At 47.6% G+C, this 15,268-nt stretch overlaps 1 long non-coding RNA gene and 1 pseudogene across 1 annotated transcript in view; one reads left to right on the top strand and one right to left on the bottom strand.

Annotated features, from left to right (window-relative positions):
* The window catches only part of LOC148108247 (uncharacterized), a 226,941-nt gene that overhangs the window by 185,389 nt on the left and 26,284 nt on the right, over window positions 1-15,268 (top strand). The window contains exon 3 of the long non-coding RNA XR_015720854.1: window positions 629-713. This is a non-coding gene — a long non-coding RNA (uncharacterized LOC148108247). The remainder of the gene's footprint in view (window positions 1-628; window positions 714-15,268) is intronic.
* On the bottom strand, window positions 5,343-5,658 carry LOC123791437 (small ribosomal subunit protein uS14 pseudogene; annotated as a pseudogene).

Raw genomic sequence — 15,268 nt, 5'->3', positions numbered from 1 at the left:
TGGCTACCTTGAGCCTACCATCCTGGCAGGAAGTCCAGGCTCCTTGAGAGACTACACACAGGTTCTCCATGGGCACCCCCCAGACATGGGAGTGAGGGTGCTTCCAGATGATTCTAGCCCCCAGGCATCAAGTCTTCTCAGCTGAGGCCTTAGACATCATAGAGCAAGAACAAGTCAACCCTTCTACGCCCTGTCTGAATTCCTAACTCATGGAATCCATGAGCATAGCAAAATAGCTGTCGCTTTAAGTCACAAAGTTTTGGGAAGTTTGTTCCACAATAGTAACCAGAACAGATGGATTGCTAAATGGACAGAGAGCTGGACTCATAGACAGATATGCGATAAAGCAGATTGAATAAAATATTAATTGTATTAATCTAGGTGAAACATGCATGGGTGTTCCCTCTACAATTACTTCCATTCTTTTTTTTTTTTATATTTGAAATTTTTTACAGTAGAATGTTGGTAAGGGAGGAGGAAAGAATAGAAAGCACTGAGTGACAGAAAAAGCACAAATTAGCATTTATCTGGTATTGCCATGTGCCAGGCCCTGTGCCAAGCATGTTTATAGTGATGAATCTCCTCAGCAGCCCCACAGCTTGGTTTTGTAATTTTTTCCATTTTACAGATGAGAACACTGAGTCTCAGAGAGGTGAAGTCACTCACCTATGGTAACCATGCTCGTACATAATAGAAGCAGGACTCTGGTTCAGGTACGTGCGATTCCGTAATTGAGGCTAACTCCCTCAGGTCTAAAACACCCCTCATTCCTGTCCCCTCTACCCATTTCTTTGATAGAAGGAGACAGCTAAAACCCAGCAAATGGCTTCTAATGACTCCTTAATTTTCACATGTCTCCAGTATTGGATTGTATTTTTTTTTAAAGATTTTATTTATTTATTCGACAGAGATAGAGACAGCCAGCGAGAGAGGGAACACAAGCAGGGGGAGTGGGAGAGGAAGAAGCAGGCTCATAGCGGAGGAGCCTGATGTGGGGCTCGATCCCAGAACGCCGGGATCACGCCCTGAGCCGAAGGCAGACGCTTAACCGCTGTGCCACCCAGGCGCCCCCCTGGATTGTATTTTTATAGAAGAGAAATAAAGTGTTTATTCTGTTCCTTCCTTCAGGGATGGGATTGTCTCCTTGCCAGCAATCTCGGCAGCTGCACATTCTTCTCCAGGTGCTGAGAAAACGTGCCTCACCTTTGGGGCTCCAAAGGTGGAGATGAGTTGTCATGTTTACTGTTCCCTCTCACTCTGACTGTACCCTGAAGGTAGGGCGGGCTCTTTTTATGGTGACAACACTGTGAGGCTCAGAGACTTTAAGCTGACCAAGGTCACATAAGATGACAAGGGGGACAGACTTACTGTCACCTCTCTCGACGTGGAGACCAGTGCTCGCCTTTCTCTTAACTGGTCTCCAGTCTGGTTTCCCACTAAAGCAAGCCTGGCAATAAAGCTGCACGTGCTCTCAGATGCCCGTGGTCTCCGTGGGTATTTTCCGGACACTGGTGCTTCCGCATCAGTGTTCCTCTCCTGCCACAATCCCAAAGAGCTTTTGAGCAGGCTACCAGAGATTTGAGCCACCTGCGCACCTTAGCGAAAAGGGCTGAGTCGCGTCCAGGTTTCCGTTTTCAGGGAGGGCCTGCGAGACGCCTGGACGTCCCATCCTGTGTCCCGATGGCCCCTGGGAGGCCGTGGGCAGAGACCTGGGGGTGCCCATCCTCCCCGTCAGGAAAGGGCCCCCAGTCTGCGGAGAGGCGGCAGTGCCTCGTGGGCGCGGTCGGAGGGGCAGCAGCCTGAGCAGGGCTTGTCTCCCCCGTGCCTTGACACCTACCCGGGCAGAGCTGGGGACCCTGGGCGCGCCGTCTGACAGATGGCTCGTGCAGCCCCCAGACCCGCCCATACGCCGCCCCCACCCGAGCTGGCCGGCCCTTCGGGCTAGGCCTGGGTCCCGCCGCCATAGAGCTCTGCGCCAGGCCCCCGTTTGGAGGCTGCGGCCCCCAGAGGACGGGTGGCCAGGCTGGCGGTGTCAGGGGCCGCCACCCGATCTCCGGCCCCACCCCGGGGCTGGCAAGCGCGGCGGAGCTGGGAGCGGCGGGGCAGCTTGCCCGCGGGGCTTTCACCCACAGAGCCGCCGTCCAAGGTTCTGGTCTCCGCCTGGGGCCGCCTGAGCGCCGCAGCTCCAGAAGCCTTTCTGGACCATAACGGGGCGGGGGTGGGGGGTGCGGGAGAGGCAGCTGCGCCAGGCTGCTGTCGGAGCCCGAGGCGCGGGTCCGGTTTCTTGGCAACGGGTCCCCTGTTCGGGTCGGGCCCTCCTCGCCTGGGCCGGCCTCTCTCTCCCTTCCCCGCTGAGGCTCCGCGGAGTCCGGCCCCGGGACCCGAGGCGGAGCCCAGGTGTGGCCTGGGGGGCGCGGCCTGGGGGCGGGGCCGGCGTGGGAGAGGGTGACCCTGGGCCGCCACAGCTGCCGGCCTCCGTTTCCCTACCCCCCCGCAGGACCGCGCTGCCGGGGGCGGGGACCGGGAGGGCCTGCGGGGGGACGACAAGTCTGTTTCCGCCCGGCCTCCGCCCGCTGGGGCTGAAACGAGTCTTTCCGGTGGGGCTGCCCAACCCGGGCCGCCGCGCCCAGCCTCCCGGAACCCGCCCGGAATCGTGCGTGACCCCACCCAGGCCCAGGGCGAGGCCCGGCCGAGAGGTGGAGCAGCTGGAGGAGAGGCGGTAGAGCCCGGGTCCTGGGTCCCAGGCTGGGGGGCAGCGAGCTTCCGGGCCTTTTCATCCCCCGTCCCTCCCCGGTCCGATCCCGTGGGTCCCCAGGTGCACCCTAATAGAGGATTTTGGAAAAGCTTCCTGAGTGAGTCTGCAAATCAAAATCTCTGGTACCCCCTTATTACTTTACCCGGGGAAACTGAGGCACAAGTAGATTTGTACCAAGGCCACATCGTGAGTTAGCAAACCACAAGGGAGCCTAGTGAAAGTTTATGAAGAGCGACTGGACAGAGGCCGGGATTTTCCCAGACGTCAGCTAGGGTCCCAGCCTCATGAAATTAATGAGGATGATGCGTTTCTTACTTCAACGGAGGAGTAGACAATGCCGTTTAGCCTCTGCAGACAGCAAGACAGGGACCACTCTCCCTTCCAGCCTGGCGCCAACATGGACCCGAGGGCATGTTAACAGGAGCCAGGAATTGGAGGCGAAGCATCCTTCATTTTCTCAGCGTGGAACGAGTGAGGTCTCTTGATTGCCAGGGTCTGGTTTTTCAAAATTACAGCATGCTAAGACCCATGAGGTGGGGGTACCCTGGAGGATCCTTTTATCTGTTCAACCTTGAGTCAGACTTGCAATGAGCATTTGATCGAGAAACTTGGTCAGTTTCTCAAAATGCAAAATCAACCACCGATTTTACTTTTTTACTTGGCATTTCCTTGGGATATTCCCAGTTCTGGGGTTGAAAGATTATGAACTATTGTCTTAAATTCTGTCCTGATTAGCATCCTTCCTCAATTCAGGATTTCCCTGGAGCCAGATCTCGGCAACTTCAGGATTATGACTTTTTAAAAATATAATTTTGATGAATTTGTATCTGTTCCCCAAATTAGAAACTCTCTTAATTATAGGAGAAAACACTTTCAAAGAGAAAGGGTAGATCTTTAGACCAAACCCTGGAGCAATGCTTCTAAAGAAAATCTCAGGGCAGGCGGGTCCTCAGCCAGCTGGTGAGGAAAGAAGCAAGCCAGACTGTCTTTTCTGCAGCTGTCAGGCCCACTCTCTTCCAGTTAATTCTTGGCTGGAAACTAAAGAATAAATGAAGGTTTCCTTGAAAGTTGTTCAGGCTCCTACTTAGGATTCTAACTCGAGAGAAAGCATGGGCTTGGTTAAGTAGTTTCAAAATTGGGTGTGGGTGATGAAATAATAGACGGGGGGACATTTCTACTTTATGAAGGTATTTCCAGCTCAGGGGCACCTGGGCAGATCAGTCAGTTGGGCATCTGACTCTTGATTTTGACTCAAGTCATGATCTCAGGGTTGTGAGATCGAGCCGCATGGCAGCTCTGTGCTCTATGTGGAGTCTGCTTGAGATTCTCTCACACCCTCTGCCCCCCCCTTCTCACGCTCTCTCTCTCTCTCAAAATAAATAAATGAAATCTTAAAAATAATGGGGCGCCTGGGTGGCACAGCGGTTAAGCGTCTGCCTTCGGCTCAGGGCGTGATCCCGGCGTTCTGGGATCGAGCCCCACATCAGGCTCCTCCGCTATGAGCCTGCTTCTTCCTCTCCCACTCCCCCTGCTTGTGTTCCCTCTCTCGCTGGCTGTCTCTATCTCTGTCGAATAAATAAATAAAATCTTTAAAAAAAAATAAAAGTATTTCCAGCTCATAAATGAAGAGAAAGACTGTCAGACATCACCATTTTGCATCCCTAATGAATTAATGGACCTAGGCAGATAAGCTACGGCTACTAACATCATGAAAAGGGAGAACTTGTTAGGGGCGCCTAACTTTGTTAGGTGGCTCAGTTGGTAAGCATCTGCCTTTGGCTCAGGTCATGATCCTAGGGTGCTTGGATCGAGGCCCACGTCAGGCTCTCTGCTCAGTGGGGAGTCTTCTTCTCCCTCTCCCTCTGCCCCTCCCCACCACTCGTGTTCTTTCTCTCTGTCAAATAAATAAATAAGATCTTAAAAAAAGAGAGAGAGTGAGAACCTGACATGATGTGCCTTCTAGTGGAAAAACTCAGCACCAGCTGTGAAGTAGTCTTGACATTCCTCACGCTCCTGCCCCCCCGCCCCAAATCAAACCTGAATCTGATCCAGCCTCATCAAGATCAACTATCATCTTCCAGGCAATACAAAGTGTAGGGATCGTGTTAAACAACACTATGGGAACAATCAAAGCTATCCAGAGCTTGTGACACTACAGGACAAGTGACCCACTTCTTCAGTAATTAATTGTAAGGAAAATAATCACACTTAGATTCCAAATCAAACAAATGGCAAAAAGAAAAACAGGTGACACCCATGGAACACTTGTAAATCTGAACACCAATGGGATATTTGATATTTAAAAAGTATTGTTATATTATTTTGGAGTGATATTCTTACATTTTTAGGTATTTAAAAAGTATTTTAATGTATTTTGAAAATACATGCTAAAATATTTATAGATGAATTGATGTGGTATCTGCAATTTATTCCTAAATGGTTTTAGGTAGCGATGAGGAAAGCTGGTGAAAGTATAGTTGGAAACAAGATGGACATCAGTCATGGGTATAAGGTGGTTCATTATATTATTCTCTCTATTTTATTTTTATCATGTTTGAATTTTTTAATTTTTTACTTTTTTTTCACATTAAAGCACTCATAATCAGAGTATTTTTATTTTATGTACAATGAGTTGGCATTAAGGTAGGCATCTTGCATATCTGCAGTTAAGGTAGGTATCTTGGATGACCCATTCAAGGAAGTTCACTTAATCCAACTTAATGAAGCCTATATCCTTCGCGTACTGACAGAAACACTGGCGACACATATTGAGGCTGTATTTCCGGATCAGACCGTGCCGGTTGGAGCACATGCGACAAGAACGAGAACCCTGGCCAAATTTCCTCGGATGGCTCCAGTAGAGCTGCTGGTGACCCATCTTGCTCTCTCGGATGCAACGAGGCAAAAGGGCTAATTTTTTACTTTATGCATGGTATTCTCAAACTCAGGAACTGGAGTTGAAACGTGATTGAATTACCTGGGCTGGAGCTCAGGACGATTGGCCCACGTCTTCCTCTGTGACTTTGCAAACATTAATTCTCTCTTGTCCATGTAAGAAACATTGAGGACCCTCTATCTGCTTGAGCTTCTGAAATTATGGAACTCACACTCTAGGTTAGAAAATGACAAGGAAGGAAACCACCAGATGGAGGTGTAGAAGGCTTTGCCAAAGAATTGATATTGAATTGATATGAGTCCTGACAAATGAAAAGGAGTTCCCTGGATGGTGTCAGTTCATCTTCCAGAAGATAAGATGGTGAGACTAGATCTGCAAGGAGGACCCATTTAGTCCTAATAGATGCTGCAATTATACCTGCCTGCAACCATTTTTTCCTTGTGTATGTGTCTCCCTAGGGAGTCAAGAGACACCCCGCCCCCCCCACCATGGACTTCCTGTCATCATCCTTTATTTTGTTAGCTGAAGCAATCCAGCTTGAGCTTTTGTTCTTTAATCTCTCAGTTGTGTTTGGAGACCAAAGCATTATCACGTTAGCCAGTCTATAGCTTTCTGAAGGAGTGGTCTCTTGGGCTCATGGATTTATTTCCATCCATCTAGTTCCCAAGGCATTTCGCTTAAGTAACTTTAGCTTTACATTTGCTGGTAGTTATGCCCAGCATTGGTAATAAAGACCATTTGCTCGTCAAAACGTGAGTGCTTGCAGTAGATACCCTTAGCAGTTGATACTGCTCTTGTCTTCCCTCTCTCCCTGTAGGATGTGGAGTTCAAGATACAGCATGCAGCCTGGCCTTCAGGTTATCTAGTTCATTCTAATACTCAGCCATAATAGGCTGAACTTTGTGCTTTGATGGCCCTTTTGCCCATGTGACGTGAACCATCTGCTAGGGCAACGCTTGAAACAGCAGCGGTCATTTGACAAGTAGTTCACTGTATCATGTCTCTATTGTGGAAACTTATGTTTGTTTTTTTCTATTTATTTTTTTCATCATCTCAGTTTTTATGGATATTTGCACTTTAAAAGAACAATTTCTGAAACTTTTGGAGAAGAAAAGAATCTTTAAATTTGGTTGTTATATGTTTGTTGAGTGCGTTTTCCTGACTTATGCTGCAGAGTCAAACACATTATCTTCTTAGGGATATAACAGGCATCTTCAGGTGTAATTCAGAGCCTGGTGGAAGGCTGGGAATGTTAGAAGCTCCTCTCATTTTTGCCGCTATAAACCAAAGGTACGCTTCACTGTAGGAAAAAATATTGAGAAGTTAGCTGTGATCTATTGTGCGTTTCTAGTGACTGTTCAAAAGCTTCTTATACTAATTTAATTAAAATAATTTACCTTAATAGAAAACTATAATTTTCTACTTTTTCCAATCCAGCTGAACTAATTTGTACTTTTTTAATACCCATCCAGATGGGATTTATTACTCCAAAGCCAGTACCCTAAACCTTAATTTTTGTGCTAACCATCATTATAGTTGGGGCATCATGGTAAAGGAGTAGTTTGACTTCTGCTTCTAGCTCTGGAACACCATCCTGGTTCAAACCAAGTCTCCTACCTCAAACAACTACAGCAGCCAGATAATTTTTGAAATCTGCCATAAAACATCAGAGATCTACTAGGCAGTAGGAACTTTAGAGGACAAGATCCTGGAGAGAAGGGAGGTATAGACAGGTGAGCCTGACATTTGACCCTTGTCTCAGTCAGTTTGGGCTGCGATAACAAAATGCCATCGATTGGGTGGCCTAAACAACAGACACTTATTTCTCATAGTAATGAAGACTGGAAGTCCAAGATCAAGGTGTTGGATGATTTGGTGAGGGCCGTCTTCTTGCCCAGCAGATGTGACTTTGCATAGCAGAGAGGAAGCTCTGATATCTCTTCCTCTTATTACAAGAGCACTAATCCTATCACGGAGGCTTCACCCTCATGTTCTCACCTAAACCTAATTACCTTCCAAAGGCTTCACTTCCTTATACTATCATTTTGAGGGTTAGGGCTTCAACATATGAATTGGAGCAGGGGGAGGCACAAACATTTAGTCCATAATGGCACTGTTATTCCCCTTAAGGCATTTACATCTAAGAGCAGTGACTTAAAGGCTAAGAAGATGAGCATGAGATTTGGCAATCTCAGAGAAAGCCTGGTAATATCCTAGGCTTTTGGTTAGGACCTCTGAAGATTATACCAATAGTAAGGGCACACCAAAAAAGGACCAATTCTCACAAAGATACAACTTTGACTCAGACCAGATTAAGATGATCTGCCTCCATACTAACTGCTTTATGAAAACAAAAGAAAATCTCTGGAGAAAGACAGCATTGCCCACAGTATCACATTGGTTCTATAATTTTCATTTACGACAAGTAGCATTTGATCAGAATTTACTAGGCACACCAGGAGACAAGACCAAATGACCCAAAACTGAGAGAAAAAAATAAGTAATAGAAACTGACCCATAGGAAATCCAATTATTAGAGTTATCAGCTGGACTTCAGGATAACTCCTGATTGATACATTCAAGGAGATTGGAAAAAAAAAAAACCAGAATGGAAAATTCCAGAAAAGAATAGAAATTTACTTTTAAAATCAATGGAAAATTTTGACTGAAAAAAATAATTTAAATTAAGAACATATTAGATGAATTCAAAGCAGATCAGACACAGATGAAGAGAGGGTCAGTGAATTGGAAGATACAGCAGAAGAAAATATCTGGACTGAAGCACAGAGGGACAAAAGGATGGAAAATACAGAAAGAGTATCATATTTGGACATAGTGAAAAGGTTTAGCATAATTGTAATTGAAGTTCCAGAAGAGGACAGGGAGAGATAGAATGAAACAGAAGCAATGTTTGAATAGATAATGACCAGGAAGTTTCCAAAATTGATGAAAGACGTAAATTCATAGATTCAAGAAGACTTATAGAATCCTAAGAAGTATAGATGGAGTCATACCTAGACATATTACAGTAAAACCACCAGAAACCAAAGAGTAAGAGATAATCTTAAAAGTAGCCAAGTAAAATGACAGATTACCTTCACTAGAGCTACCATAGGACTTACAGCTAACTTTTCAATAAACCATGAAGGCCAGAAGACAATGAAATAACATCTTTAAAGCATTGAAAAGTCCATCTAGAATTCTATAACCAATAAAATACTTATTAATAATGAAGGTTAAATCAGGATGTTTTAAAATAGACCTTTAGATGTTTAAAATAGACACCAGCAAATACACACTAAAAGAAATACTAAAGGAATTTCTTTGAGGCAGAAGGCAAATTATCACAGATGGAAAGTGTGATATGCAGAAAAAGAACTTTCTGGAGTCTCTTCTTATAAGGGTACTAAGTGTATCAGATCAGGGTCCTACCCTTGTGACCTTACTTAACTTCTGTAAAGGTGCTATTTTCAAAGTATGTGCATTTTTTTTAAGTAGGCTCCACACCCATAATGGAGCCCAATACTGGACTTGAACTCATAACCCTGAGATCAAGACCTGAGTTGAGATCAAGAGTCAGATGCTTAACCAACTAAGCCACCCAAGCACCCCAGTGCAGTCTTCAAATATAGTCACATTTGGGCATTAGGGCTTCAACATATGAATTTGTTGAGGGGACACAGTTCAATCCATAGCATAACTTCTTCTTTTTTTTTTTTTATCCTTATTTTTTTATTATTATTATGTTCAGTTAGCCAACATATAGTACGTCACAAATGTATTTTTAAAAAGTACTCTCAGGTGACTTTTCTGGTGGTGAGATCCCCTCCACTCCCTATACTGAACTATTCTAGATCAGCCAGGAATCCATAGCATAACTTCTAGGGTATAGCCACTAAAGGAACGGTAAAAATATATAACTAACAAGCCAATAATAGAAAGTGAAATGAAATGAAAATAATGACTCCAAGAAGGCAAAGAAGGTGAGGCAAATAGAAAAAGAAACATTGTAGATTGAAACCCAAATATATAAGTAATTAAATTAAATATAAATGAACTAAATACGGCCATCAAACTACAAAACCTGTTAGACAGGATAAATAACCAAAACCCAATTACATGTTGAGACATACCTTAGGCATAAGGATAATAAAGGTAGAAAGTACAAAGATGACAAAAGATATGCCATGCGAACAATGACTCAAGACATAGTAGGAGGCAGAAAGGTAAATATTTCTGATGTGACTACACAAGTTTGCCACTATCAATAGCCATTAACAGAGAATGTACTTTTTTGACTTTTGCTGAATCAGATTGGCTGTTCTAGAGTGTGTTTGAGGCCAATCATTTTCTTAAAGCAGGTCATGCTCTGTCTTACCCCGACTCTACCATCCATACTGACATGGTCAGGTGCACAGAGCCTGGAAAACCATGCTATTAGGTCTAGCAATCTGTGTATGTAGGGAGGAAACTCTAGAAACTAGAACAGCTTCCTTTCTGTTCCCCCCATGTTTGTGGAGCTTTGCCAGAGCTCAGGCTCAGTGTTGGGCCATGCCTGTCTTAGTGGAGCTCACAACCCCTGAGAGAGACAGACATGCATAGAGAGGGCCCCCAAATCAGGTATTTACCATAGTAAAGGTACAGGAGCCTCACAAGAGAGTCACCTACTCTCCCTGGAGAGTTCCTTTGTTCCTTCCTTTCTCCCTTCTTCAAATGTTTATTGAATACCTACTATGTGCCAGCCTAGTCAACACTTTTTTCTAAGACCCACATTCTTTCCAAAATACTATATCTTAAAAAAAAAAAAAGTAGGGGAGGTTTTTCTCCCTGTTCAGTGAACTTTGTGAAATACTGGTAAAATTAAAAGCAAACAGGCAAATACAGAGGCCAAGGTAGGAAAAGGGGGAAATGGGGACAAACTTTTACAGAGCCCCCATTATTTGTGATCTCATTGATCCCATAATAACCTAATGGGAGGGGTGTGGGTACACTTTATACATAGGAAATTAAGGCACAGAGAGGTTAAGGAACTTGCCCTGAGAGCCCAGCTTATAAATTGAGGAGCTGATCTGGAAACACCAAATCTTGTCACTCTTGGTCCAGTGTTCTTCCTGGCATAACAGCTGACAAGTAGGTGTCCCGGAGACCTTCCTCCACACTTGGGCTTAGGGGTAGCATTTGTGAAGCAATATGAGGAGACCAGGGATATACTTGAGACTCTGCACCTGCCGTACTGATGGGCGGAAATGCCCAGATGTCCCAGCTGGGTCGGAGCCTAGTGCTTCCTCTATACCTTGCTTACCCCTCAGCCTTCCTATCTTTGGGACTTTGTAGCAGCCTGTCCTCTGTTGACAAGTGATGAGACAGAGCTCTTGGGAAGATGGGTGAAGAAGGCCTTGGTTCCTGGGGGTGATCCTCTCGTCATCACGGTCCTAGTATTTCCTCGATAGTTTCCAGGAGATTCCATAGCCATTAAGAACTCTGTGCCAGGTGCTCGCCTAGTCATTTTGGCTTACAGTGGGGCTTTAGGGCCACACAGCAGAAAAGAGAAGAGAAAACCATTCCTGAGTATCTTTGTCAGCTCATGCTGCCCTAACGAAATACCATAGACTGGGTGGCTTGAATAACATTTATTTTCTCTAAGTTCTGGAGGCTGGAAGTCTGAGATCAAAGTTCCGGTACAGTTGGGTTCTGGTGAGAGCTCTTCTTCTGGCTTATAGACGGCTGGCTTCTCAGTGTCACCACCTGGCAGGGAGAGAGAGAGAGTGAGCTTGCTGCTATCTCATGAGGCCACTAATCCCATCATGAAAACGCCACCCTCACCTCCCCCTCTAACCCTACTTACCTCCCAAAGGTCCCACACCAAATACCATCATACTGGGGATTAGGGTTTCAACATATGAATTTTGGGGAGCACAATCCAGTCCATAACTGTTGGTTTTTTGTTTCCTGGGCAAATCTCTTAGTCTCTTGCCAGTGTAATGGGCATAGTGTGATTCCAAAGGGTTAGCAAGTTAAGAGCCACTGTTCTGCTGTCTATTCGGCAGCCCCCTCCCCTGTCTTTTCAGAGGTCCTTTGATAGGTTCACAGCCAGAATGAGGAGGGGCCACTGTCCCTTGAGAAAAATGGCTTCAAGCAGGCTCCATGCTTTTTCCAAGTGAGTTAGGGTGGAGATCACTGTCCTAGGTCGTGCAGAGCATGTGTCCAGACACCTGGAAAGCTAAGGAAGGTGGCTGCTGCTCCAGCCTGAAGGTCAAGTCACTGATGAAGTGGCCTTTGTATCTTTCATAACTTCCCAAGTTAAGTGCTTGTCAAACCTCACATTTGAACCTTGTAGGTTCAGAGGCTGAAAAGAGACAGCTTACGGAGGTTGGTGCCCTGTTTTTCCCTCCTATGGACTTAGCTCAGTCTCCCTGGCCCAGCCCCCTTCCCTCCGTCTTCAGCAGACTCCAGCTACTAGATCTTTCTTTCTGGGTCTCTGGTGGGACCTCACCCCGTGAGCTTTAGGGCGCTGGGCCTGCACCACGGTCTGAGTGGGGGTGCCCACGCCTCAGCACTTCTGACCACTGGAGGATTCCTGGTGCTCGGCTTGTGACTGCTTCTGAGCAGGCTGGACCTAAACTGCCACCTTGGCTGAACACCAGGCCTGGCTTCTGATGGGTGATGCTCATGCCCCATCTCCTAGTGCCCCCGCAACACTGCCGACTCTTCATGGCTTCCCTAGCTGCACCTCCTCACACACCCACCTCTCCCCAGGACGGGAGCGACAGCCCTGGGCCTTTCTGGGGCCTGCATCCTCCCTTCCCACCCTGCGGAGGTGACCCTGTGACCACACCTGCCAGGTGGCCTGTGGGGAGACCAGCAAAGCCTCCAGGGAGGGCAGCCGGGGCAGGGGGCATGGGGATTGCTCTGGTCTGGCCTCAAAACAAGGTTTTATAAAACTGCCCCGTGCTGCATGTTCTCCCAGGCCCCGAAGCTTCCCAGCGGGCTGGTGGCTTGATGCACAGCTTAGCAAGGAAGAGCAGCATTTCATGTTTTCACTGCTTGGCTTTGACAAAGTGGCACCCAAAACAGCTGGATCGAGCTGGCCTATGTCCGGAGGTAGTCGGGGGCAAAAACAAGGGTTTCATGTATGCTCCCTTATGTAACTCTCACAACCACCCTGTGGGGCACATAGTGCTGTCTCTCTGAAACCAAGGCTCAGACAGGGTAGGTGACTTGGCCACGGTCACACAGCACACCCATAATAGGGTAGGATTCAACACGAGACCGGCTGAGCACAAGGCTCACAGGGCACTCAGGCTGGCATCTGCCTCTTCTGTTCTCCACACTTGAAGCCTCAGGGTAAGGGTGGGGAACTGACATTTACAAAGCTATCTAGTCTTTTCTTCTGTGAAAAAATACATCACTCTGCAACCCCCTAAATATGACTGTGTTTCACGACTTTGTAGACCTTGACAAATGCCGAACGCATAGGACAAAGGACCACAGCAGGAACGTTCTGGCAGATGAACAGCCCAGCAAAGTTGGGGGGTGGTTCTCACCTGGCCTTGGTGCCTGGAGCTGCCCAGCCCCCACCCCAGATGTCGAGGCTCCACTCTGATTCCCACCAGAGCCGTGCCCACCCTCAAGTTGGGTAGCTGGCGTTGCAAGTTAACCTTCACCCTTACCAACGTGGCTGTGTGGCCCAAGGGAAACTTTTTGCTCTCAACAGCACGTTCTGAGTCCCTGTGCTGCACCCTGAAGGGATGCTACTGAGTTTCAGAGAATCCAGGGGAGGCTTCCTGGTCAGACCCCTCCTGGAGCAGAGTAGATATCTCTGCTCTGTAGCCTCTGGACCTGACTCAGCTCCCTTGACTGCTCAAATATCCTTTCTTTTTCTTTTCTTTATTCTTTTGCATGTGTGTGTGTGTGTGTGTGTGTGTGTGCGCAGAAAGAGCCCGAAATCCCAGGCCCTCTGACTGCTGGCAGCCCCAGCCAGCCAGCCACCACTCCCAGCTTCCTGGCCACCCCCGCATCGGGCGCGGGGCCAGGCTCTCTGACAGTGGCCGGCCTGACAAGGCAGCGGCCTGGGGATGATGACTGTGGCTGATTGAAGTCCCCGTTTCCCTTGTACAAAGGCAGCATAATTAATCAGGCAGTAATGAATTCAGGTACCACGGCTTGTCACCTCGAGAGATAGCCTATCTGAGAGGGCTGGAATTCAAAAGAGGGAATCAGGTCACCATTAGTACTTTTCAGTATTGAATGTTAATATTGAGTGGAAGATTTATTAGAATTTGACCAAAATTTGGTCTGTTGGCCTTCAGGAACCCATGCCCCCCCCACCCCCCCGTCTTGAGCTCTCGGGGCAGGGGCACCCAAGGTGGCTGGGTCTCTGGCTGACTGTGGGCCTCCACCGAAGGCCTTCCCAGCTCAGGGATGACTCTCCCTGTGTGCACCTGTTACTCAGCATCCTCTGAGGGGGGACCACGGGGAGGGGGAAGGCGAGGGATTCCCTCACTGAGGACTTGGTGACCCCAGTGCTCTGCCTACAGCAGCTCAGGCAGAGGACGAGGGCTGCTTGCACCGTGGACAGGGTGTGGGTGCTGAATGAGGGTGCCAGACGCTGTGGCTGGGCCCTGGTCACACTGATTGCACCTCAGCTTCCAGGAGCAACCCGCCCAGTGCAGATGGGCATGGATACGGCAGGCGGGCTGATCTGAGTTTGGATCCCATTCTTCCCAGGGCCCCGCTGGAAGTTTGGAGCAACTGGTGGACTTCAGTGTTGGCGTCTGTCAATGTACCGGGTCAAACAAAGGGGGTGACTGTGGGCCACCTTGCCTAGGGCTTGCACACGGTAGGCACTCAGCTGGGGAAGGCCCCTGCAGGCCCCCTGGGGCCCCGGACACTGGGCTGAGGCCAGGGCGGGGGCTGGCCCACTAGAGGCTGCACAGATCCCGGGGAAAGCCCCAGCTAGTTGTGAAAAACCCACGGGGGCAGAGCAGTGGGGCCCGAGGTGTGGCATGTTCTGGAGTCGCCCTGCCTTTAAGAGGCTCCTTGTCAGTGCCAGCTGCTGTCGCCTCTGGCTTCAGGATCTGTGATCCTCAAATGCCATGGCCTCCCAGGAGAAGTGATGTTTGATCCCCTTCAAAGGAATATGTCAGAGCCATGGGAAGGCCCAGAGCTGCTATGCCCATGTGCAAAGTAAACAGAGTGGCTTGAGATCCCACACGTCTGGAGTAGCTGCTGTGTGCTCAAACGGGAGAAAATGTGAATTCTGCAAAAAGACAAAATACTCATTTTTTAATTTTAATTTTTTAAAAAATTTTATTTATTTGAGAGTGAGAGAGAGCATGAGCACAAGTGGGAGAAGGGGCAGAGGGAGAGAGAGAAGCAGACTCCCTGCTGAGCAAGGATCCTGATGTGGGGCTCCATCCCAGAACCCCCAGGATTAAGATGTGAGCCAAAGGCAGACACTTAACCGACTGAGCCACCCAGGTGTCCCAACTCATTTTTATTTTTAAATGGGGCAAAGAATATGAACAGGCAATTCACTGAAGATGCATGGAAAATGTCTTGTAAAAATTTATTACAAAAAGATGCTCAATCCTGCCAAATCTTAAAATACAAGTTGA

This window comes from Ursus americanus, chromosome 21, assembly GCF_024610735.1.
Source record: "Ursus americanus isolate L20-20 chromosome 21, mUrsAme1.1.p, whole genome shotgun sequence".
NCBI lineage: Eukaryota > Metazoa > Chordata > Mammalia > Carnivora > Ursidae > Ursus > Ursus americanus.
The sequence above is the reverse complement of the archived record's forward strand: the minus strand, read 5'-3'. Positions and strand labels throughout refer to the sequence as shown.